Source organism: Dasypus novemcinctus, chromosome 6 (assembly GCF_030445035.2).
Source record: "Dasypus novemcinctus isolate mDasNov1 chromosome 6, mDasNov1.1.hap2, whole genome shotgun sequence".
Taxonomy (NCBI): Eukaryota; Metazoa; Chordata; class Mammalia; order Cingulata; family Dasypodidae; genus Dasypus; species Dasypus novemcinctus.
In genome coordinates this window covers 87088235-87113939 of record NC_080678.1, presented here as the reverse complement: position 1 = coordinate 87113939, position 25705 = coordinate 87088235, and positions in this window count along the sequence as shown.

The following is a 25705-nucleotide window of genomic DNA, read 5'->3' as shown; positions in this document are numbered from 1 at the left end:
TCCCACATCCCCCTACCTGGTTCTTCTCCCAGGACTGAACCCTTAACCCACTGCTCTCTGAGACTCTTGGATCCACTCTCTTTGATGAACTTTCTTTTCCATAAGAAATGGCAACTGAGCAGTTGAACAGTTTGATCCTTCTTTGTAGGTATTTGCAGTTTTCACAATCAGTCTTTTTAGTGCAAGGTAGTTTAGCTGCTGTCTTTAAAACTCTAGAAACATTGTCGGTTTTCTGTGAGTCCAACTTCAGTCTACTACATTCAACAAAAATCACACCTCCAATTTTTCTAGAAACAGACTCCTCTTTTCCTTGGCGGCTTGTCAAGGTGTGGAAGAATGGCCTTGAGCTTCTTATAAGGCTTTTTGTCTCACTGAGATGTTCTTCCAGGAACCAACCAAAAAGGAGTAGAGGCATCCTTGATTTGGTCTTTACCTGGAGGTCATTTATGATGAGACTCTTTTGGTGGCTGGAAAGATGAATGTGATGATTAATTTTACACATCAACTTGACTAGGCTATGGTGTCCAGTTGTTTGGTTGAACAGTAGCCTAGACTTTGCCTTGAAGATACATGGTAGATGGGATTAGCATCTATAAGCAGTTGACTTCAAGTAAAGGAGATCATGCTCAATAATCCATTCAGTTGAAGGCTTGAGAGCAAAAATCTGAGGCTTCCTGGTGAAGAAGAAAGTCTAACTCAAGTCTTCACCATCAATGCTTACCTGAGTTTCTAACCTGCTGATCTTCCCTACAGATTTCAGATACTTACTTACCAGCCCCCACAATTAAATGAGCCATATCCTTAAAAAAACAGATGGATGGATGATGGATGGATGGATGGATGGATGGATGGATGGATGGATGGAGGTATATACATACATATAGAGCTTGCTGGTTCTGGTTCTTCTGGAGAATTCTAACTGATACAATGAAGTGTGAAAGACTTTGACTTTCTGCCTCCTTGTGATTCAAATATGGCCTCTCTCTAAACCAAATTCAGCATATAAACTCATTGCTCCTAGGGATACGCCTCCCTGGCACCAAGCGATTATTACCAAGAGCCAACTAGCAATGTATTTGGAAAAAGACCTAGACCAAAAAGGGGGAAGTATTAAATACAAATGAGTTTTTAATGGCTAAGAGATTTCCAAGTGAGTCAGGAGATCATTCCGGAGATTATGCTTATGCATGTCTCAGGTAGATCTCACTGACTGCCACAGTAAAGAGCAGCTCAAGCAGGGGACTCCTGGGGGCTCTAGAGACAGCTAGACACTACAGGCATGGCAAACAAGCCCAAGAATCTGGCAGCCAGTCAGCATGCCTTATCTTGGAATATATGATAACCCACCTCTCCAATGTATCAGAGTTAGGCTCATTTATGATTTTCCCACACATGGCTCTTGTACCCCTTTTATTTGAACCTATAATTAGCACTATGCCCATTAAACATATGTTGCAGAGACTTATATCTTCCGAATGTTCATGTGCTAGTGGACCCCTGAATCTCAACAGAGTTGCAGCCAACACCTACTCTCCAGTTCTTCGGACTTACCCAGGAAAACTAACAAAAGGATGATGATGGACAAGGCCCATCTCTGAAAACAGAGAGTGTCAACAACTGCAAGCAAGACAGTTCTATCCATTTGCCCCATGGGATCTAAGCTCCTCTCTATTGAAAACAGAGTAGGCATCACCACCCCCAAATCCTCAAGATCTAGGAATAAACAAATATTGCAGGGAATGCAACCATGGGCTGAAGTAGACCTTATTATTCTAGTAAAGGAAGAGCTTGTAACATTGATATAAAGACAGTGGTCAAAGAGTTTCTGAGGGAGGGAGAGGGAAGAAAAGTGTAACATGAGACATTTTTGAGACATCAGAATTGTTCTGTATGATTGAAAAATATTGCAATAATAGATACAAGCCATTATACATTTTGTCAAAACCTATAAAATTGTACTGTGCAAAGTGTAAACCATAAGGTAAACTATAGACCATGGTTAGTAGCAAAGCTTCAATATGTGCTCATCAATTGTAACAAACGTCCCACACAAATGAAAGATGCTGTTAATGGGAAAAGCATGGGGGTGGGAGGGGTATATGAGAATCCCCTGTATTTTCAATGTAACATTTATATAATCTAAAACTTCTTTAAAAATAAAGAATAAACAAACAAAAAAGAAAGTCTTTGACTTTCTGAGTCAGTGAAATCTGCCTCTCGGCCTCCTCTTTATTTACTCTAAATCTGCTGGCAGATGAGACTGCTCTCTCTTTGGCCAGTCTCCCTCCTTTAACTTTTCACATGCGGCTAGAAGATGACAATCGACACTTCCAGCAGTGTGCCTGGAGATCGCCTCAGCCAGATCCACAGTGAATTAGGTGCATTTTCTATCTTTCAAGGTTCCACAGACAGTGTTGGTTTGCTGCAGCTCACACAAGTTGCCTTTTTTCTTCCTTCAGGATTTGCCGTCCATTTCTTGGCCACTTTCCATTTTCTGCTTATGTCACACACACTAATGCCTTAATGTACAAACAGAGTAATGTCATCAAGCTCAAATTTCAATTGCAAAGGTAGAGAAATAGACGTTTACCTCTTGATGGGCAAAAAGGCACAGTGGCCTTGCAAAACATATCCTTATTGAGATGGGAGGACTTAGTGAGCCAGTCTTCTAAAGAATCTTTATAGGAGTATTGTGGTTTGGAGTCCCTCAATGAACTTCTTGAATGAAACAACTAAAACAGCTGATACAATATAAGAAATATCTTTTTAAATGAAATGTCAGGCAAGCACAGAATTTAGGAATCTACAACAAGATTTGAAAACATCAGGGGCTTGTTCAGGTTCTCAGAAGGCTTAAACTTATAAAATTTGGGGGGATCTCTTTAAAAAAAAAAGAATACAAAATTAGGTTCAGCATCTTGAAGAGATGTAAGTGAAGGTCCCTGAAGCTTATGAGTCAATAGTTTCTCAGTAAATCTACCATTAGAAGAGGTAAACATAGAAATCTGATAATTAAGGGTACTAAGCTTATCACTTGTACGTATCATTTGAGATGGCAATAAAGATATTGATCAACTTTACATAGTCTTAAATGTGCATTTTGACGTAGCTGGATAACCATTAAAATAACAGACATAGAATATATAATTTTATAATAAGTAGGTGGAAAACAATGGAAATAGATTTTTAAACCACTCCATCCAAAATACAAAAGCAAGAGAGAAGAGGGTAAAAAAGAAAAAAAGAATGACACAAACAGAAATTGCATAGCAAGATTTCAGGCATAAATCCTAATCATATGGATTACAAAATACTGAAACCTCCCTGAGAATTTTAGGCCATCATTCTGAATAAAAACAGAAATCCAAATCCAGTGGTATGATGTTTACAAAAGATAACATAAAGAAATAAAGGTAAGAACTAAGACACAGAATAATTTATATCAAACAATGGAATAAAATGCATTAGGAAAATGACAACCTGAAAATTTTCCCATCTTGAATACTAATAGCAGTCCCATATATATGTATAAAATAAGAATCAACGGAACTGCAAGGAGAAATTGACAAATTCACCATTTATAGAAAGAGGAAAACAAATATACGAACAGAAATCAATGGCATAAAAACAAATAGAATAGGCAAAGTTTAAATCAGTCCTTTAAAAAATATTAATAAAATAGACATCAGGCTGCACTAGTCAAGACAAGGAGACAAAACACAATGAAATTGGGAATGGAAAGAAATATGGGAATAATGGAATAAAACTAAAATCTTACAAAAAACTAATAGTAAAGAGATGTTCTAAGCAATTTCAAGGAAATAAATTAGAAACTAAGATGCAATAGACACATATCTAGAAAAATACAACTTACTGAAATTGGTGTTAATAAGAAATAGAAAACCTTACTCGTTGTTAAAATTCTTCTGCCAAGAAATTGTCAGACCCAAATGGCTCTAGAGGTGAGTGCTACAAACATCAAAGAGGAGAAAATGCGATCTTACAGATATTCTCTCAAAGAATAGGAAAAGGGAAAGCAGAGCCTTAGTCATTGTATTAGGTTGCCATATGCTTGAAACTAAGACCATGCAGGAACTACAAGAAATTTCAGAACTACAGATCAGTTTCTTTCATAAATGGAAATGAAAACTTCTATCAAAGTCATATGCAGTATACATAATGGCCACATTGAAATGATCCCAGGAATACAAAATTGGTTTAATTTTGAAAATCAATTAAGGTAATTAACCGCTTTGACAGATTGAAGTCATAGTGTCAAGTGATTATGTTTATAGATGAAAATATCTGTTTAATAAAACTCAATATCCATTCAGATTTTTTTCAAAACCTGGTAATAAACTAAGAATAGGAGGAATTTCCACAATTAGATAAAAGATACATGTTTGAGGTGTTCCCTTAACATCAAAAAGAAGTGACAAGAATGCTTGCTTTTACCTCTTCTACTGAATGCTTTATGGAAGGGCTTAGCGCAAGAAGAATTTTAAAATAAGAAATAAAAGTTAATAAGATTGGAAAGCAAGAATCAAAGAAACTCCCAATGAACTTGTGGAAAAATGCTTAGAATTCATAAGAGAATTCACCATGTTTGTTAGATTAGAGCAATTACTACACGAGTCAATTGCATTTCTAATTCCAGCAATCTGCATTGACAAAATGTAATTTTTAAAAAAAGATCCTATTCAAAAAACTTCAGAAAACCAAGAGATGATGGAAACAATATTTAAGAGAGGAAGCGAAGGCAATTGATAAGGGGCACACAGCATTTTTAAATATATTTATAAGGGTTCTCTTTCATAAGCTCTTTGCTCCTTTTATGTATGGCATCTTTCACGAATATGTTTTACTAGTAAAAAATGCAGAGTGCCATATCTCTGGAATGACTACTATTGTGTTAGGCATGTGGGGCCAGTGTAGGAAGGACAGATGAAAAGCAGAAAAACTTTAGATCGGAAAGAGATATTGAAGGGCTCTGAATTTTTACTCTGTTCCAAAGGAAGAGTTGGATTCCCTTATGCAAAAACTGGTAGATGTTTATGCAAGCAAGTGATTAATTAGATTATGTCTGTGTTTTTGGAAGATCGCAGTGAAGTGCTAGGATGGCCATTTGATCGTTCTGGAATTTTAGGAATGACTTTCTACATAGCTGGACCTATTGAGGTGATTTCTCGGAAATTAAATCCTTCTCTCCTGGCTTCCCCATGTCTTTCAAGAGGACAGGGTGAGGGACCCACTCAGTTCTGGGCTCTCCCCGACGCTGGCCTCAGCTGCAACTGTCCCATCTTTTTGCAAATAAATGGCTAAGGATGTGAGGGGGGCCTTTTAGGGCAGCCCTTGTCCTACCAGGCCACTTCATCAGAGACTGGCCAGTCTGCCCCAGCAGCCCCCAACACAGAGGAGCTTCTGGTCTCTGGCCTGCACTGTCCCTTCTATTGGGATTTGAATTTCAGTTCCCCTATTTGTTTTTAATTCTTTATTGTAGTAATGTATATACAATTCAAAAATTCCCATTTTAACCCATTCAAGTGAACAATTCTGTGGTATTAATTACACTGGCAACAATGTGTTTCCATTGCCAACATCCATTACCCAAACTTTCCATGCCCTTAACAGAAACTTGCACCCATTAAGCAATAACTCCCCCTTCCCCTCATCCCCTGGCCCCTCGTACCCTATGACCTACTACCTGTCTCTATAAAATTTGTTTATTTTAGGTATCTCATATACGCGAGAACACACAGTGTTTGTCATTTCACATCCTGGCTTATTTCACTCAACAGGATGTCTTGAAGTTTCACCCATGCGGTTGCAGGTATCAGAACATCCATCCCATTGAGGTCTGAATGATATTCCATCGTACGTACATACCACAATGTATTTGTCCATTCTTCTGTCAGTGGACACTGGGGTTGCTTCCACCTTTGATTATTGTAAATAATGCCACTCTGAACATTGGTGTACAAATATCTGTTTGAGTCCCTGCTTTCAATCCTTTTGGCTGCATACCTAGAAGCAGGATCATGGGCCATACAGTAAACCTATGTTTAATTTTCTAAGAAAGCACCAGACTGTTTTCCACAGTGGCTGTCCCATTTTCCATTGCCACCAACAATGCTCCAAGGTTCCAATTCTTCATATCCTTGGCAACAGTTGTTATTTCCTGTTTTCTGTTTGTTAGTTTCATAATAGCCATCCTAGCAGGTAAAGAGTGATATCTTATGGTGGGTTTGATTTGCATATCCCTGATGTCCCACAATGTTGAGCATATTTTCCTGGGCTTATTGGCTATTTGTATACCTTTACAGAAATGTCTCTGCAAGACATATGTCCATTTTTAAATGGAGTTGTTTGTCTTTCTGTTGCGATGGGATTCTCTTTATAGTCTGGAAATGAAACCCTGATCAGATATATGGTTTCCAAATATTTTTTCCCACTCTGTAGGTGTCTTTTTCATTTTCTTGATATTGTCCTTTGATGTACAAACACTTTTCATTTTGATGAAGTCCATTCTGCTCTTTGGATCCTTGGCACTGGGTCTCAGATGTGGTTTTCATACACCCACTCTCCTGACCCCCCCGTCCCCCCAATCAGTCATCCTCCTTTTTGGAAGAAACCCAAATCCCCTCATTCCCAACCCTGGGACACTTACATGACCAATGTCTCCTAGCTGTGCCTGCTCAAGCCATCCAAGGCCTCAGCCACCCCGTCTTTAAAATAAGGGGTTTACTTTAATTGGTGATTTTTGAACTCTGGGTCACAACCATCAATGGGTTGAGAAACCATTTTTGTGGTTTATAAGCAACATTATTATAATACTAAGAAATCAAATAGTAAGTATCAATCTGCCTCACACAGGATAAGGGTAAGTACTGATTTGGGGGGAGCGGGTCTAGCTCAGTAGTTGAGCATTTGCTTCTCATGTACGAGGCCCTGGCTTCAATCCCCAGTACCTTCTGGAAAAAAAAGTACAGGTTTTTGTAAAACTTTTATTTCCGTTCTCTTTAGTCACTGAGTTTTGACATATCATGTGATTGTTATAGTGGCTGCAGTCAAAAAGTTAGATAGCTATTGGCTTAGAGTGTCTCCAAGGGCGCCTTCAAACTGTAACACTCATTAGAGTTTGAAAAGAATAAAATCCTGTTCTTCAGTTGGCAAAGGAAGCTCCCCTTGGGGGCTTTCAATCCCTGCGGCATCTGCCGTGGCAAAGCATTGCTCCCTGGCTGGAATCAAAGCACCAGCAGGCGCCTGAGGAGCATCAAGCTTTGAAGGCCTGGAGTTATTGTTCTCACCATGAATACGATAGAAAAACACAAAGGCACAAAGAAAGCAGCCACGGGAGTCCAGAGCCCAGACTGCACATTGCAGACAAATTCGGGGCCAGGCCCTCAGGCTCCCCGACACTGGTGTCTTGTGCAAGGAGATAACATGACTGAGGCACTGGTGATCCTGCACCCCGTTTCATTTCCTTCCACCAGCCGCCCCTGAGAACCACCCCAACATAAACAACAGGCTGTCCTGTGTGGCCGGCCGTGCCCTGCCGCTGGCTGGAGCCACGGCACGCTCGCCGCAGACCGTTCCAAAAGCAGGCCTGTAAACCCTGTTGCCAGAGCTCCGTTGGATGACAACCTCACGTTGGCAGGTTTATTTTGAGTATCCAAGAGTCTCACGGCATGGTCATTGGGGAACCTCCCATGCCAGCTGCTAAAGAGTTTTCAGTCTCCAAAAATAATCTCCAAATGCTGGTTAACATGACTCCGGCATAATTCATCTGCTCCGAAATACGTGAAAAGGAGCTGATGCCCAGCTCCTGGCAAGGCCGCAGAGCAGGCCTTGGAAGAGGAGGTGGCCGTGACTTCAGCTTCTGGCACAGAGCACGGACTGGAAGGGGAGCAAGCTAGATGGGGAGCCAGGAGGGAGGCTGGAGCGCTGGGCACAGGAGGCCTGGCATGGGGGACTGAGGCTCTGCTGCCATTCCCGATGGAGCTTTGGGGTCTGTCCCTGAACTACTGTCCCCATTGCTGCGTGTCATCGGGATTTCACATTTCAAAAGATCTTCCCAACAGGAACTCCAGCACCAGGGAGCAGCTGCCAAGTGTCTGTCCTGACCCTAGAGTTACATATCCCTGGGTCCCGACTTGGGCCATTCACCAAAGAGAGAGGCCAGTGACCCTTGGGCCTGGTTTCCTTGGAGGTGGCTTGAGGGTTGGCGGGGCCTTGGGCAGGCTCTTGTCACGTGCTTCTTTTCCCACCCACGCAGGTCTCGGGTGTACCTGAAACATTTCGAGGCTGGGGGAGGATGGAGGACAGGGTCTGGAAGGACACTGGAGGAGTTCATTGAGCATCTCCAGTGTCATCCAAGGCCCTAGTGGTGACAAGTAATGTCCTCATTTTGCATATGAGGAGAGCTGGAACTCATAAGACTTGCCCCAAATCGCCAAGCTGGTGAAGGGGATGCAAAGAGTTTATCTGAGGCCAGGGTCTAAGGATCTGCTGAAGCCAGAGGAGATAATACAGTAGGTCCAGAGAGAGACAGGAGGGGTGGAGATGGCCCGTGGGCAACCCCAGCCTCCCAGATGTCTTACTTGCTGTCAGTTCTGACCTCTGAGAGACACTTCATTGGACTTTGGAGAAGTCTGCAGATGAGACGGCAGGGGGGTGTGGGGGACAGCTCAGGGCCTGGCCGGGTGACTCTGTGCAAGTCATGTGACCACTCTGTGCCTCAGTTTCCCCATCCAGAAACTGAAAATGATACTCTCGAAATCCAGATATTCCTGGAGGGACCCACCCTACGCTTCAGGTTCCCTGTCCTCACCCCACACGTGTGGAGACGGCCTCGGGAGGCCGCGCGTCTCCTTGCACGCTGCTTGCCGAGGTGTTGAAGTCAAATGGAAAATGCATGCCTCCTCCACAGAGCTTTCCTTGTTGGGAATGAACTAAATCTTTATTTTTCTTTTACAAGCAAAGAGGTTTTCATTAATTTGTGCCAGGCCATTTAATACATGTTAGGTTTCTACGGTGTTCTTGTTTCACTTAGTTTTCTGGATTTCCAAGAAAGTTTCAGGATTTGGTTTGGTGAAAGACCTCAGAGGCACTGAGAGACACACAAAAAATGAAAAGCAATTTATTTACAGCAAGGCTTTGTTTTAAGTACCCACCAAGAAATAAGGACTGTTGAACTTCTGCTAGAGTTTTCCTTAAAAGTCTCTTTCTTGGTTTTCACTGGGCAAAGCAAGGATGGTAAGAGATGAAGCCAGAAGGTCAATGATAAAATGAATGCTTGTTAGTTTGTTGTCATTTGGATGGTTCGTTCAAAGCCCTGGACAGAGAGCAAAGTGAGGCCTCAGAAGGAACGTTCTCTGGAACCCACCTGAAAGCTACCTTGGGACCTGCGGTGTGGGGGGAGGGCTTTTCCACTGAGAGCCGAGCCCATGCTTCTGGTTGATTCTCCTGCTTCACAGGAGAGAGAACTGAAGCCCAGGGCAGGCGAGCCTTGCCTGGGGTCCCACAGCAAGGGAGGGGAGATTAGCCAACCTCACAGATCCCAAGAGCCTTTGCTGCATTGCAATAGGTAGGAAGATGGAAAGAGCTGTGGGACTAGGATGGGATGGGGCAGTGTCGACAAGCCTCAGCTGGCCTGTCCCCATGCCCCACTTACGAGCTTGATCTGAGGGTCAAGTGATGAAATGATAAATCGGTGGACCGCGGTGCAGATGTGGGGGCGGGCAGTGAGCCGCTCTCTCCTTTCTCTCTGGCCATCCGCTTCCTCCACCTCCAATGCGCTGTCAACGGCTCCCTTTGAGAGAGCACATGAGAAGCTGACGCCAGCCTGTGCTCCGTCAGAGAAAAAACCGAGACGTGGGGAGGAAGGCAGCTTCTGGAGAACACTCACGTGCAATGCAAATAAACCTGATTGTCACTGTTTGTATGAAACAGGTGCCTACACTGCAGCAGCTGTGTGTCATTCTAGAAAATGAGGAGCCTGTTGGGTACCCCTGCTGCCCAGCTTGAGGGATAAACTCGGAGCGAGTGTCCCAGCTGCAGAGATGGCAACTTGCCATCCAATTGGTTCTCTCGTTTTTCTTCTAATTATGAAAATAATACATGCCTATTGCAGAAAATCGAGGAAATGCTAAATCACATTAAAAAAAATAATTTGTAGGTAAACCATGAATTCATGCTTGAAAATCTTGGTGTAGTTCCTGCCGTCTGGCTAGTTGAGCTGTTTTATGCCTGGGTGAGAGGACGCCTCTGCCTTTGCGTGAAGCCCTCATCTCGCTGGCACTGAACACTCTTCTGTTGGGTCCATCTGTGGCTCCGCTCCCCTCCTGTACCACTAACGAAGTCGGCAGTTTTCAGTGTGCATATCTGTGCGTAAAACTCTGTCATCACTTAGACGGCCTCTCAGCTGGCTTTCCACGTTATTCCAGAGAATATGTACATACTTAATCATGGCGATTTGAAAGTGATGACGTTTAATATCTCACAGCGAGTTTTTCTTTTTTCTAAAGCTCCCTTGGGTACTACTGAAGAAGTCATCCAGAAGGGAGCAGGTGCGTCCGTGCCCGCGCAATCCTGTGATGCTGTGGAATCCGCCTGCTCCCACGAGCCCCATGCACCAACTCCGAGAAGAGAGAGGAAAGCCGGCCGCCCGCCTCTGTTCCTCCCGAGGCCTGCAAGCACGCAGTTCTGCAGAAGACCAGGCATTGGGAAAGCGCGAGGATAACATGGAAAGAACAGGTTTTACCATGTTCTCCTCCACACTGCAGGCTGGGAGGGCCAAGAAAGAGGCCACTTCCTAGTCCTTCATGTGGTCCTCGGCTTAGGGGTTCAAAGCACATCTAAGTGCCCCACTCAAAGCACCCCATAACAGGGGGGCTTAAAAACTGCCAGATTCCGCAGTGTCCTCCCAGCCAACTTGGTAAGAATTTCAGAGAGGAGGGGAATCAGAGTCTTCCTGCAGAGTTCTGAGTATGATTTTATTGTGCAGTCAGGATTGGGGGCACCAGCCCTAGAAGACTAGCCATCCATGCCTGGGTCCATGCAGCTCATGGACCCAGAGAAGCTGGAGGATGACAGGAGGATGTGGCGCGAGCACCCTGCCTGTGTGGCCCATGGGTCTCTGTGGCCCTGGGTCTGCTGAGAGGAGCGCAGAGCCTGGGTCTGGAAAGTGGCCTGGCCCTCCTGAGGGACCGGCCCAATGCCCCCTTCCTCCCATTCCTCTGACCTCCCCCCTCTCTCCCCCTCTCCCGCTCTCTCCTCTGCACACACACCCAGGCTTCCTCCTTGCTGCGGCTGCCCCTGGCCACCCCAGCCCTCAGTTAGGATGGTCTCTGGCTGTCTGTCTTTCTGACCAGACTCGAACCCCATGGGAACGCTCCCTCTGCACCCCCACACCCAGCGTGTAGCTGGCCCAGTCAGGGGTCTCTGCAAAGGCAAGGCGAGGGAAGAGCTCCCTCCAGGAGCCTGTGTCCCCTCCAGTGGAGGAGGCAGCCTCAGGCCACCAGCCCCTGAGCCTTCCTCAAGGAATGCTGGAGTCTGCTCCCTGGCAGAACTCGTTCGCCATTCCTGGGGCTCCCTTTTGTCTTGTGGAGGCCCAAGCTGCTCCTCTGATTCTGTCTCCTTTCTGGGCAGGGTCCCTGTCACCATCATGCAGAAGGAGGGGCACCTCATGAGTAGAACCAAGGGGCCAGGTCCAGGGGTCCTGGAGGCCCAGGGGAGGCTGTCAGGGGCCAATGGGGGAAGTTGAGGGATGGATCGAGGAGGGCAGGGTGGAGACCAAATCTCCCAAGACAGCAGCTGCGTGCCTGGGGAGATGACACTGATTTTCTGGCCCCTCACTAGGCAATCTTCTTGGGGTGGGCAGGCCATTATAACTGGAATTGGAGGCGAGACACAGGTGACCTCAGACCACTCATCTGGGACCTCGTGAGCTACATGAAGAGATTGTCCAAGGAGGTGAAGAACAATGAGTTGCTTTTCTGGATCCCTCTGTAATACTCCAAGGAGGGCCCAACTTCCTCCTGCCTCTGCAGCCCGGTTCATCTCTTCCCCCATAGCAGGTGTCTGATGAGTGCTGGTTATGTGCCAGGCATTGGCATGTGAGTCAGATACACAAGTTTCCTTACACTGTGGTGGGAAGGACCCACAATAGTCACACAATCACATGAATACACAATCCCCTGATGTGAAATGTGCCACGAACACAAGCACTGAGCACAGAATGGACACTAGCAGCTAGGAAGTATCCCTGTGCCCTCGCCAACCCTTGGCACTGTCCTGTCTATTCTTGGAGGCTGACCTGGAGCTCCCAGCTGAGTTGATGATGGGGAGCTCCACCAGAGTGGGGAGGTGGGAGAGAGGAGAATGGGTGCTGGTCCCCCTGAGCGCTTCTGCTGTGGGCCCAGGCCTGGCTGCCATTTACACTGGCACCACACCTGTATGAAACCAACGCACACAGCGCCCCACCCCACTGCTGATAACCACACCTCTGCCCAGGGAGGGTGGGGGTTTCCCACCATTTCAGCCCACCTGGCTCCACAGCACCGCACCACCCCCAACGCTGTCCCACACTTTCGTTCTTGTTGAACCCCCATCAAGTTACCCAACTTGAATACACCATCTTCTTCCCACTCGACCCTGGCTGACCTAGTGACCCAGTCTGGGAGGTCAGGGGAGAGTTTGGAAAAAGGGATGTTTGAGCTGAGGTCGGAAGGATGAAATTCTAATCGCTATCAATGGGCAGATCCAACATTTGTGCTTAGTAAGTAAGAGGGATCCTGGTGAGAGGTATCACAGAAGGCAGAGGGGTCCTATATGAAGCCCACCTTCCAAGCCAGCCCTGACCATAGCATCAGTGGACCCAGACTTGGCTGTAGCTATAAAAAAAGAGCCAACTCAGAGTTCTGTAGCATCACCCAAGGGCCAGGCCTTGAGCTCGGTGTGCACACACCACACATGTGTGGAGACCCACAAGTGGGTAGTCTGGTGCTCTGAGGTGTAAGGGGTATTCTTTGAAGGATGAAGGTGAGCAGCAGGAGTCCAGGGAGGGCTTAACTTTGGGGTTCCCATGAAATTCTGGCCTGTCTGAGAACATATCAAGATCTGGGAGGGAGCCTGGTCATCAGGACTGAGATCTGGGAGAGTAAGAGATTAAGGTGAATCACAGATGGAGAGACCCCTAATTCTAAAGATGATGAGGGCACTGGCCAAAAGGCTGGGAGGGAGATGAGGGTCGGCCCTGAGGACAAAGTATCAGATATCACAAGAGGGGACAGCTGGGAGAGGAAGTGCTGCTCCTACATCATGTAGGAAGCTGCTCCTACATCATAACTAATGCTGGCCCAAGCAGCACTGATGGAGGATTTAACCAAACTGTGTGACCTCTGGGTTGAGGAGGCCCATCCCCTCCCCAAGAGCCTCATGTGGGGCAGAAAAGTCATGACAAACAGGTTAGGGCCATCAGGAGATGGTGAGTGGAGGCTGGAGCAGGGACGAGGGGGAGATGGGTCACGGGGCTTGGAGAAGTGGCCATCGGAGGTCAGACGGCTGGCATCTCCCCGAGGTCCAGCCAGGAGAAGGCAGAGGAGAGAGCATTCTGGGAAACTCCCAGCCATATACACAGACCTTAACTCTGCCTTGCTAAGCTGGTAGAAACTATTCCAAATACTGTTATGAGCCTAAAGGTTAGATACTCAGGTGTCTTAGTTTCCTACAGCTGCTGTAACAAATGACCACAAATGGTGTGGCTGAAAACAACAGAAGTTGATTCCCTCACAGTTCTGCAGGCCAGAAGTCCTCAGTGTCACTGATCCGAAGTCCAGGTGTCGGCTGGGGTGCCCTCCTGCTGAGCCTGCAGGGAGGCATCCGCACCTCACTTCATCGAGCACCTGCCAGCATCCCATGGCTGGGCCGCATCATCCAGTCTTCAGGGCCAGCATCTTCACTCCCTCTGCAGTCTTCATGTCGCCTTCTCCTCTGCTGCGGGGTCAAATCTCCCTGTGCCTCCTTCTTCTAAGGACACTTGTGGTGACCTTGGGCCCACCTGAACAATTCGGGATAATCTCCCCATTCAATCTCCCTAACAATTGACATCAGAAAGGCCCCTGGTTGGCCCCCGGGAGGTAACCTCCACAGGTCCCAGGGATTAAGACGTGGCTCTTTCTGGGAACTGTTTACCACATGAGACAAGGAGAAACCATCTTTCAAGCACGCCCACCTGGAGTGGCAGCTGGCATTAGCCGCTGACCAGCGGCAGAGCCCTGGGTCCTGGGTGTGCGGCTACCAGTGTTGACCTTGGGGTCCTGGTGGAGTTTCAGCCCTTCTGGGGCACTTGCTGTCAGTTTTATAAAATGAGCAAATCAAGGCCTTTCTCCTGGGTTCCAAAACACTCATCCGCCTCTAAGCCCCTCGCCAATGAGCACACCTGCACAGGTGAGCATTTCTTGGAGCCTCCCCAGTTCTCAGAGGGCCTGAGCCCCCAACAGGCTCAAAGAGGCCCAGTTCACCTGCCAGTGACCTTCGGCCCCACACAGGTAACCCTGGGCAGCTTCCAGCAATTGCCAAGGCTCCGGACGATTAAACCAGAACGGCTGGGGTGGGGCCCTGACATGGATGTATTGTTGAATCTTTCCAGATGATTCTAATGTCCAGGCATGGGTGGGGACCATGAAGACGAGGTGACCAGGGATGCCCCTTCCAGGTGTGGTGCTGTATAAATCAGCAGGCCAGAGCCTGGGGTCTCAGCCTCAGCTTCACCTGGGCCTCCCCTGGGTCCCCCCACCCAGGGGCCCCATTGAACTGGTCTGGAGTGTGGCTTGGGCTTCAGGACCTTTAAAGCTCTCCCAGGGGATCTGGGATGGGGCCCAGGTTGAGAGCCGGGGTGCTGGACAAAAGGAGGCCTGCACTGCAGCTGCTCTCCTCAAGGCCATGGCTAGCAAGGCAAGCCTTTCCTGGTTGAGCTAGAGGGCACTTCTAAGGCTGAGAAGGGTTTAGTCTAGGAGCTTGTGGGAGCCCTTTGTTCAGAAAGCTTGACTGACCCATGAGATTTCTAGCAGTCAGAAGATTTAGCTCCAATTCTGCTGCCTATGGGGCAAGGCGTGGACCAAGTGACCCTTCAAACTGCCATGCAACTGCTCGATTTTGTAAAAATCTGATACCAAGCCTACCCTCCTCCATAGACTCTTTTGCCATTTAGACAAAGAATGTACAAAGAATAAAAATAACCCGATGAATTCAGGAGGGTGGAAAATGTCATTACTGGTAATGAAAATTACAGGAAGCCTTGCCGGCACTTGCTCCCTCCCCAAGACTAACATGAGAACATGTTTTTTCTTCTGATGCAATAATTAAGTTTGCCCAAGAAAATGTCTCTCGGTGCATGTCCAGGGCAGGGGCTAAATGAAGCCTTTAAGTAACTGATAAGTGTGCTCTTCTCTGTTTACTGAGCCTTCCTGGCTTTCCAAGTGGATTAAATAGGCACAGTGATGTGCTGGACGGCTCCAAGGAGGGGTAAGAGATTCCTGAGGCCCACAAAGACTGATTCTGTTAGGAAATAGAAGAAGGCTGGGGTGAATTCTGTGGCTGGCAGAAGGCTCAGTTTTAAACCCTAGAAATTGAGGTATGACTTTCAAAATGAAAGTATCAGTACACAGTAAATCTCATCAAATAGCACCTGGGAGTAAGATACAGAATCAGTCTGTCCTGGGCACCTACCAGGAGGCAGGTGCCGTGTGGGCACTGCAGATGCACTGGAGAGTGAAACATATACTCCCTGCTCTCACAGAGGTGCCACGTCAGCGGGAAACAGATCTCAACTGAAGAGTCTCCCAAAAGAGGAGAGGTGGGCATATGTCTTCATGTCCTGTCTGCTATGGCAAATACCACACAATAGGATGTCCTGTCTGCTATGGCAAATACCGCACAATAGGATGGCTTTGGGGTGGAGGGGGGGGCGATTTTCTCATTTTCATTTTTTAGCCCTTTCCAAAGTACTTAAACTTCTCATATTTTAACATTAAGTGCCTGGTTCTTTTTAATATATTTTTTATTTATTTTTAAAAGATACATAGATTACATAAAAAATATAGAGGATTCCCATATACCTCAGTCCCAACACCACCCACTCTTCCCACATTAGTAACTTCTTTCATTAGTGTGGTACTTTCATTGCAATTGATGAACACATTTTGGAGTATTGCCACACAACATGGATTTTAGTTTACTCTGTACTTTACCCTCTCTCCCACTCCATTGGGTAGGCTATGGCAGGATATGAAAATATATTGGCTTTTACAACAGGGATTTATTGGCTCACGGTTTCAGAGGCAGAACTCTTCCTCCCAGGGTAGAGTTCTGGCTGGTGGCAATCCCTGGGTCCCTTGGCTTTCCTGTCACACGTCGACAGCCTCTCCCTGCTCTTCTGGGTTCCACTGAGCTTCCAGCCCCTTCCCAGTGCTTTCTCTCTTTCTAAGTTCTCCAGTAGCAGGATTAAGGCCCTTCCTGATTCCACTGGCCACATCTTAACATAATAAACAATTAAGTGTATAGTAAAAGTTGTGAACTTACACAGCAAAAATGCATAACATCATACAGGAGTCCCATACCATCAACTCTCCACCAACACCTCACATTGTCCTGAGACGTTTGTTACAAATTATGAAAGAATAACGTCAAAATATCATGCCTAATCATAGTCCTAATCTTACATTTGGTGGTTTTCCCCAAACTCACCCCATTATTATTTTTTAAATATATTTTTTATGACAAAAGTTGTAAACTTATAAAACAATCATTCACATGTGCAAAATTCCCAAACAATACCTCTCGATCAACACACCACACTGTGGTGGAACATTTGTTACAGATAAAATAATATCATCTGATTGTTACCACATCTATAGTATACACTTGGCTCACATTTTCCATACTGCCTCAGTATCATCACAGTATGTCTTTGGCATAGATGAAAGAATATTATATTATTACTGCTAACCACAGTCCATAGGTCACACCGGTTGTATTTTTCCTATGTGTTCTCAACACCCTGCAACAGTGATGTACATTTGCTCTAGCTCACAAAGGACACCCTTGTATCTGTACCATCAACCACAATTCTCATCCACCTCTTGGTTTACTGTGCTATTCAGTTCCCAGATTATTCTCTAGCATTCTGTCAGTTGGCATTTACATACCTAGACTACAATTTTCAGCCACATCCCCTTTTATAAACCAGCTATAACTCACTATTTGTTACCATCCATTCTATACATTTCCACATTTTTACAATAAAGCTAATTAAACTTCTACATGCATTAAGCATCAGTAGTCCACTCACTCCTCCTCTTATCTCCTTTAAGAATCCACCACCTACCACCAGGTCTTGAAGATACTGTCCTACAATTTCTTCTAGAAGTTTTATGGTTCTTACTTTTATTTTTAGGTTTTTGATCCATTCTGAGTTAATTTTTAGATAAGGTGTGAGATAGGGGTCCTCTTTCCTTCTTTTGGGTATGGATACTCAATTCTTTCAGCACCATTTGTTGAATAGACTGTTCTGCCCAAGGTGTGTGAGTTTGACAGGCTAGTGAAAAATCACTTGACCATACTTGTGAAGGTCTGTTCCTGAGCCATCAACTTGGTTCCATTGGTCTATGTGTCTGTCTTTATGCCAGTACCATGCTGTTTTTACTATAGCTAGGTAATATGATTTAAAGTCTGGAGACGAGGGCTTGCTTTTCCTTTTTATGATATTTCTGGCTATTCAGGACCCCCTACCCTTCCAAATAAATTTGATAATTGCACTTTCAAATTTTTTTTTAATGCTGGTGGAATTTTTAACAGGGTTGCATTGAATCTGTATATTAATTTGAGTAGAATTGACATCTTAATGATTTTGGTCCAATCCATGAGCATGGAATATTCTTCCAGTTATTTAGGCCTTTTTTATTTCTTTTAAACATCGCGTTGCAGTTTTCTGAATACAAGTGCTTCACATCATTGGTTATGTTTATTCCTGACTATTTGAGTTTTATCTGTCATATTTTATTTTCACCACTCTTTTGACACTTTCAGTTACTTTTATTGATATAATCTTCATTTCTAGACTCTCTTCCAGGCCTCTCTCTCCTGTCATTTCTTTTCAGGCTTTAGCATACCCTTTAGTATTTCCTGAAAAATCTGGTCTCTGGCTTAGAAATTCTCTCAGTTTCTGTTTATCTGTGAATATTCTAATCTTGCCCTCATTTTTGGAAGACAGTCTTGCTGGATGTAAGGTTCTTGGCTGGAAGTTTTTCTTCTTGCCTCCATGGTTTCTGGTGAGAAACCAGCACTTAATCTCATTGGGTATCCCTTACATGTTATGCATTGCTTTTCTCTTGCTGTTCTCAGAATTCTCTCTTTGTCTTTGGCCTTTGACATTCTGATTAGTATGTGTCTTGAAGTTGGTCTATTTGGATTTTTTCATAGGGGAGTACATTGTACTTCTTGAACATGGATATCTATGTCCTGCAATAGGGTTGAGAAATTTTCTACCATTATTTCTTCAAATATTCCTTCTGCCTCTTTTCCCCTCTCTTCTCCTTCTGGGACACCCATTGCACATTCATTTGCATGCGTTTTGCTCTCATTCCCTGACACCTTGTTCATTTTTTTTCCATTCTTTCTGTCATCTGTTTTTTTGTATGTTCACTTTCAGAGGCCACTTTTTCAAGCTCATCAGTTTTTTCTTCTGCCTCCTCAAATTATATGATTCCAATGTTTTTTTAATTTCATTTATTATACCTTTCATTCCTATAAGACCTGCTTTCTACGTATGCTTTCAAATTCTTCTTTGTGCTCATCCAGTGTCTTATTTTTTTAAGGTTTATTTTATTTATTTCTCTCCCACCCCCCCCCATTGTCTGCTTTCTTGTATCCATTTGCTGTGTATTCTTCTGTGTCTGCTTGCATTCTTGGGAGCACCAGGAATCTGTCTCTTTTTGTTGCACCATCTTGCTGCATCAGCTCTCTGTATGTGATACCACTCCTGGGCAGGCTGCACTTTTTTCATACTGGGCAGCTTCTCCTTGCAGGGTGCACTGTTTGCATATGGGGTTCCCCTACATGGGGTACACCCCTGGGTGGCATGGCATTCCTTGTGCATGGCAGCACTGCAGATGGACCAGCTCACCATATAGGCCAGGAGGCCCTGGGTTCAAACCCTGGATCTTCTATATGGTAGGTGGACTCTCTATTAGTTGAGCCACATCCACTTCCCCCAGTGTCTTTTTAATATCCTTAATCTCTTTAGCCATCTCATTGAATTTATTAAGGAGATTTGTTTGAACATCTATGATTAGTTGTCTCAACTCCTTTATGTCATCTGGAGGCTTATCTTGTTCCTTTAACTGGGCCATAGCTTCCTGTTTCCTGGTATGGATTGTAATTTTTTGTTGGTGTCTTCACATCTGGCTTACTAGAGTATTTATTCTGGGTGCAGTTTTTCTCTCTAGTTTAAGGCTTTCTATCATTTCTCCCTTGCTGGTTATGCAGTAGGGGCCATGCATGTATTTGGTGCTGTAAGCTGTGGAGGCTCAAGCCGCCCTCATTGCACCAGGGACCAATGAAGCTTTTTCCAACTTTCTCGTTTGCCAAAGGTAGAGGTAGAGTCACAGCTGTGTGGAATAATCCATGTCATGCAGGCCTAGACTGTAGCTGCCCAGAGAGACTGATGAAGCTTTACACTCCTTTCTCTCCTGCATGGGGTGAGGATGGAGCTATAGGTGTGGGCAGCAGTCTACGCAGTGCAGGTCCAAGATGACCACTGTTGCATAGTAGACTTCCAATTTTCAGTTTGTGCCAGTCGAAGGTACCCACAGTTACCTGGATAGGTTGGTGCAGGGTACACCAGCATCCTCCCTGCCAGAGGTGGGGCTGAAGACTAGGCTACAGCTGCAGGCCGATTTGAATGAAAGAAACTGTGTATTTTCAGTACTGGCTTCCCCTCACACTGGGGGTAGAGTCAAAATGGTGACCACCAGACTCTTTCCAACTTGGACAAATTCACACCCCAGCAGTTTCTAGGATTATTCCATAGCCAGCCTAGTCTACCAATCAGTAGCTGAAATTGGCAGCCAACCATCTCCTCCTCCCCTGTTTTTGGGAAATGGAGCTTCCAATTCCAGCCACAGAACAGATCCTGGGGTGGCTTGCACCACCAGCCTCTGTGGCTTGGCCAGCAATTTCCAGGAGAGGTTGGCACAGGTCCCCACAACCTCCTCCCTTCCAGAGGTGGTGCTGGGGCCTAGGCTAGAGCTGCAGTCTGATCTGGATGGAAAGAAGCTGGTCCCCACCAGCACTGGGATTTTCAATCCACTCTGCTTCCCCTAGTGCCAGGTGCAGAGTTAAGATGGTGGCTACCGGCCTCTTTCTGACTTGGGCCGATTTTAGCTGTTCCCAGGATTATACTTTAGCTTGCTGAATTTACTCATCAGTAGCTGAAGTTGGTGCCCAACCATCCCTTCCTCCCCATTTTTTGGGAGGAAGCCACAAAACAGCTCCCAAGGTGGCTTGTGCCTCCAATGGAGGATGGGCACTGGCCTCTGCTGTGGAGTGCTCTACTCATGAGTCTTCTCTGCAAATGGATAGTCTCCTCCTTCCATTCCTTCAAGAATGTTGCAGGATGCCCTTCTGGCCTCCTGAAGCCTGCAAACAGGTGCTTCAGCTAGCTCCAGACAGCTCTGGGTATTTACTAACTGCCCTGATTTACTAACTGAGCTGATTTTAGGAGCTCCTTACTCCACCACCATCTTGTTGGTTGTCTGGCCAGTGTAAATTTTGATTCATTATTTTCACTCATGGGAAGTTATTCCAAGAAATGATCCATCATCTCAAAGACTTTATGCACAAGGGCATATATTGCATGTGATTTACACGAGCTGTTGGCAGCAGCCAAACCCTCCTCCTACTTGCACACAGAAATGACCTTTCTGTACCCAAAAAAGTATGCCCACAATGGAGTATTATTGGACTGTGAAAATGAGGTCTGTGAAGAGATTAAACATTCTAATCATACGAAAATGTTAAGCAAGATAGAAATCTATGTTCGTTTTGGCAGCAACTATGTAAAAATGAAACAGGCTGCATCAGAAAAATAATGGAAAGAAATGGTTCTAGTTGTGGCACTACCAAATATTTTTCTTTCTATTTTCTAAATTGTCTATATAATGAATAGTAATTTAAAATGAGAAGAGATTTTTTAAAAAATAAAATCAATTCCATATCAATTGCAAAATAGAAGCCATAAATCAATTATTGTGGTCACTATAAATCAATCACTACATCAACTATCATTTTTTGTCTCCAGTCAAGTAATATGCCCACCCTACACACACACACGCACACACACACTCACCCTTTCCATCAGCAGAGTGCTGATATGCATGTAGAACTCCTCTGTGAGGTGATAGTGTAGAAAGCAGCAGTAAATGGTACTTTCTCCCTCTCTCACTCTCTCTCTATCCCTATCTCTCTCTCTCTCTCTCTCTCAATCCCTACCTCTCCCTCTAGAACACACATATACAAACACAGTCTGACTGGAACTCTCTGGAACCAGGGCTCTGGAACTAGGGCTGGTTTTCACTGAAGAGTTAACTTGAAAGTATCTTTTATGCTGCTGAGACTAGAAACAAACTCTTGTGATGCTTGAACCTTGTATCAGTTACCTCTTGCTGTGTAACAAATTACTCTCAGAGTTCCTTGAAATAGCAAGGGAATCTGGGCCTAACTTAACTGGGTGCCTCTGATACAAAGTCTATCACAAAGCTCAGATCAAGGTGCTGGTTGGGGCTCTGGGCATCTCAAGACTCAATTAAGGAAGAGTCTGCTTTTGAGTTCCCTCATGTTCTTGTTGGCAGGATTGAGGTCCTCACTGGCCATTGCTAGATGCCAGTTCCTTGCTAGATGGGCCTCCCAATAGGGCAGCTTGCTTCTCCCAGAGCAAGGGCTTCCAAAGAGAGAAAGCACTAGAAGGCAAGCAAAACAGAAATCATTGTCATTTTGCAAAGTGACATCCCATCACTTTGGTTATTTTCCATCTATTATAAATGATTTGCCAGGTCCAGCCCAGACCCAAAGGATAGGGATTAAATTCCAGAAGGCAGGGATCATGGGGCTGCTTTAGAGACTCCCTCTACCTACCTCACTAAATTCTTCATGCTCCGAAAATGGATTCATGCTCACCACTGGTCCTTCTTACTACATTTTTGTTCTATTCAGTTCTTGCATTACAGGCCCTTCTCTTCTGGTAGATTTTCAAAAGATCATAGGAGTGTTTAAATCCTTGAGTTCCTGCAAGTTTGAAAAAAATAACAATTAAGAAAGCAAGATCTAACATCAGATACCTGGGTTTCAAATCTTGGCTTTGCCATTCCAAGCTTGGTGAATTTTGGCAAGTTAATTTCCTTAGGTCTGAGAACGTTTAAAATGTGGCTAATGATGGTACCTACTTCATGGGGTTTTTTAGATCATTAAGTAAGATAATATAGGCAATCACAATGGGATCTGGCATTCAGTAAAATTAGCTATTATCAATACTGTTGAAACTTAAATGACAGCTTTTGTTGGTTTAATTCTTAAATTTGGCTTAGATGTTGTATACACTATTATGGTCTCTTATAATCGAGTACTTTTTCTGTGAAATCTGCAGGCCACAATAAAGGAAATTTCTCCCCTTACAACTGAGTCTATTGTTCTAAGACCTTCATATTTTATTCCAGGGTTTCTATCAGAATTTCTCTCACATTTTGTGGCACTAAAAACATTTCATGGGCTATAAACATTCAGGTAAATTTGGATCTTCCTTTCTTTTTGAAAGTTTCTTCTTTATATCTTTATTTTCCAATTCTATTTCTTCTGCTATTTTCAAGAAAAAATCAATTATTTGTGTTAGATGACATTTATCTGTCTTTCAAATCAGTTTACTCTCAACCAGTTCAGTCCTTTACTCTTTTTCTTTTCATTTTGCTTTATTTTCTCAATTCTACCCTTCTTATTCCTCCCCAGATTCTCAATAGTATTGTGGTCTTTTGGATGACTGTCTTGTAAGTTTTCTTTCTATAAACTTTTAATCTAGTCCTTATGGGTTCATATTTTTTAATCTCCTTTAGTTGTCTTATCATCTCTCCTTTAAACCTTTTTGTAGCTCTCCTTTGAGCTCTTGTTTCACATCAGTGATATTTAATTTTACCAATTTCCTAGAAATGTTTGGTCTAATTTATTTGTTTGGATGGTACAATGCTTGTGTATTCATGACTTGTCCTTTGTCTTTTTCCTTTCAATGTCTTGCATAGTCACTAGGCGACTTTCTTCTTGATCATTAATTATCTTTGTAGGGAGTTCTTTCTTCCTGCTCTAATGAGTTGCTAAAGAGTGGCAGCTAAGTGAGTGGCTTGGTTTTGGCCAGTTTATTGTCCTTGAGCATAGTCTCACCAGCACTCTTCCAGGGTCAGGGGCTGGTCCAGGCTTGCATTGAAGTCACTAACATCGCAGCTGTGTAAGTCTGGAAATAGTGTGTGTATGTGTGTGCATAGAGAGAGCGTATTTCATGTTGGCTTTTCTTCTGCTGACCAAGATCAGTAACTGGATGGAACTCTGCTGTTCGTCCTCCACAGCCATCCACACTTTTGTGAAGATGCATGTGCACATGCTTTCCCTTTAAGCCACGAAGCACTCATGAACCCTCCAGAGGCCCAGCCTTTGCCATTCTAGAGGAGTTCATTGACTCCTTAGGTTGAGCAACTTGTCTTTGGAGAGCAGAGCATGCTTCTTTACTGACAGTTGTCAAAGGCATGGCTGTTTTCTAGTTTCATCTAGAAACATGAATATTTTTACTTTGTTCTTCTTTATACTTCCAAATAACTTTAGGAGATAGAGTAAGGGAGAGACCATTCCTCTGCCAGCATTCCCTGGAATTTTCTTCTTCCCCCTTCTAAGTACTTCCATATCTACCCAAGATCAAGGGATTAAAGACAGGGCATAGCTTGATGTAACAAAGTGAGAAGGACATTCCATTTAAAAGAAACAAGAGTCCTAGAACCACAGATGTCCACAGGCCTGCGTGGGCTGAAGATTAATGAGCAGGCATAAGGTGAAATAAGGTGAGGCTGGGAGATGGCAGAGCCATTCCCTTAACTGAGGGATTTTGATGAATATGGAAAAGGACAATAGATCTTGGAATAAACCCCACAGGGAAACATAATTTTGCTGTTTGCAGGTACTAAGCCTTCTGAGTAAAGCCAAATTTCATGAGGCTTCTATTTAGCATCTTCAGGGAAAGGCTGGGCTTTCCTACCCTTTGCCGTCATTTCTATATGTTAGATCTCAGGACTGGAGATTCTAAGAAAGGAAAAACAGGGACATCCCACCACATGAGTCAGATCCTTTGCCAAAGACAGATGATGAGTGGCAGAATCTAACTGGGGCAGCATGACCTGAGCCAGGCCACTAAACGCCAGCTCCTTAAAGGCCCACCTTGTCCTTCTCACCAGGGGCTCCTGCCAGGCCAGCCTGTAGCACATTTTGGTCTTACTTTGCTCCAGACAGCAGAGTTAGTGTTCATTGCTGCAGGTTCTGCCTTGTGCTTTTCATTTGCCACTTCCTGATTTAGCAGTCTTGCCAAGAGATCTAGAGCTCGTCTACATGCCAATGGGTTTCAACTTGAGCATGCATCAGAATCACCGAGAGCCCTTCTTGATACACAGAATGCTGGACGCTTCCTCTGACTTTCTGATTCAGAAAGTCTGAGATGGAGTTTGAGAATCTACTTACTCCCAAATTCTCAGGCGAGGCTGCTGCAGCTGGTGGTGGGCATTTGTGTTCTTTTAGAACCACACCTCTGTGTAGACCATGGGGCCAGTTGCACAGCTTTCTCTAGGAAACTCTGCAATCTCCATCAGTGCTGCAAGGACTCTGGGCTTCCTGAAGTTGGAGGGAGCAAGATCCTATCCACACATCTGAGCTCCAGTTGAAGAGAGGTATGCAGTGTCCACTATGATGAGGTGGTTAAACCCAGAGCTTGTGCTTTCAGGGTTTTCAGGGGAGATAGACTGCACCTTGGTGGGGATAGGAGGAGGTATAGGAAGTTTGGGGGGTTTCATGGGTGGTGCAGAGAGTAGGAAGAGATATGTTAAAGCAATGGACCTAGAGACAGGGTACAATGTGGTAAGAGGACATGGGCCATGGGCAGGGAGCATAGAGCTTCTTCCTTCAAAAGTAGCAGAGTTGGAAGACCGCTAAAGGGTAGCAGTCCCACCTTTGCTATGGGTCAGCTGGGAGGAGGCCAGTTGAGCCCCAAGTGTTTGCCTCAAGGCCATTGCTTTGCTTTGCTCACCTACTATACCTGTCCACATAGTGTCTTGCCCTGATCTCTTTGGCTCAAATGTCTGCATACAGCTCCCACCCTGCATAAGGTCAAGTTCTTTGTGGGCCATGTCCTTTTCATTAAAGCAGAGGTCAGTCAACTCTGCTAAAAGGGACGGGGGCTTGGACTTTCTTGAGCGAAGTCGATTTAAAAGGATTGGGAAGGAGTCTGTGAGACCTGATTCTGAGCCCTCACACATGGCTCTTTTCCACCAAGAACTCTTCAGACCTGATGATACAGAAAGGCCAGGGAGTCCTCTCCATTGAACATCTAGCATCCAGCTCTGCCATCATA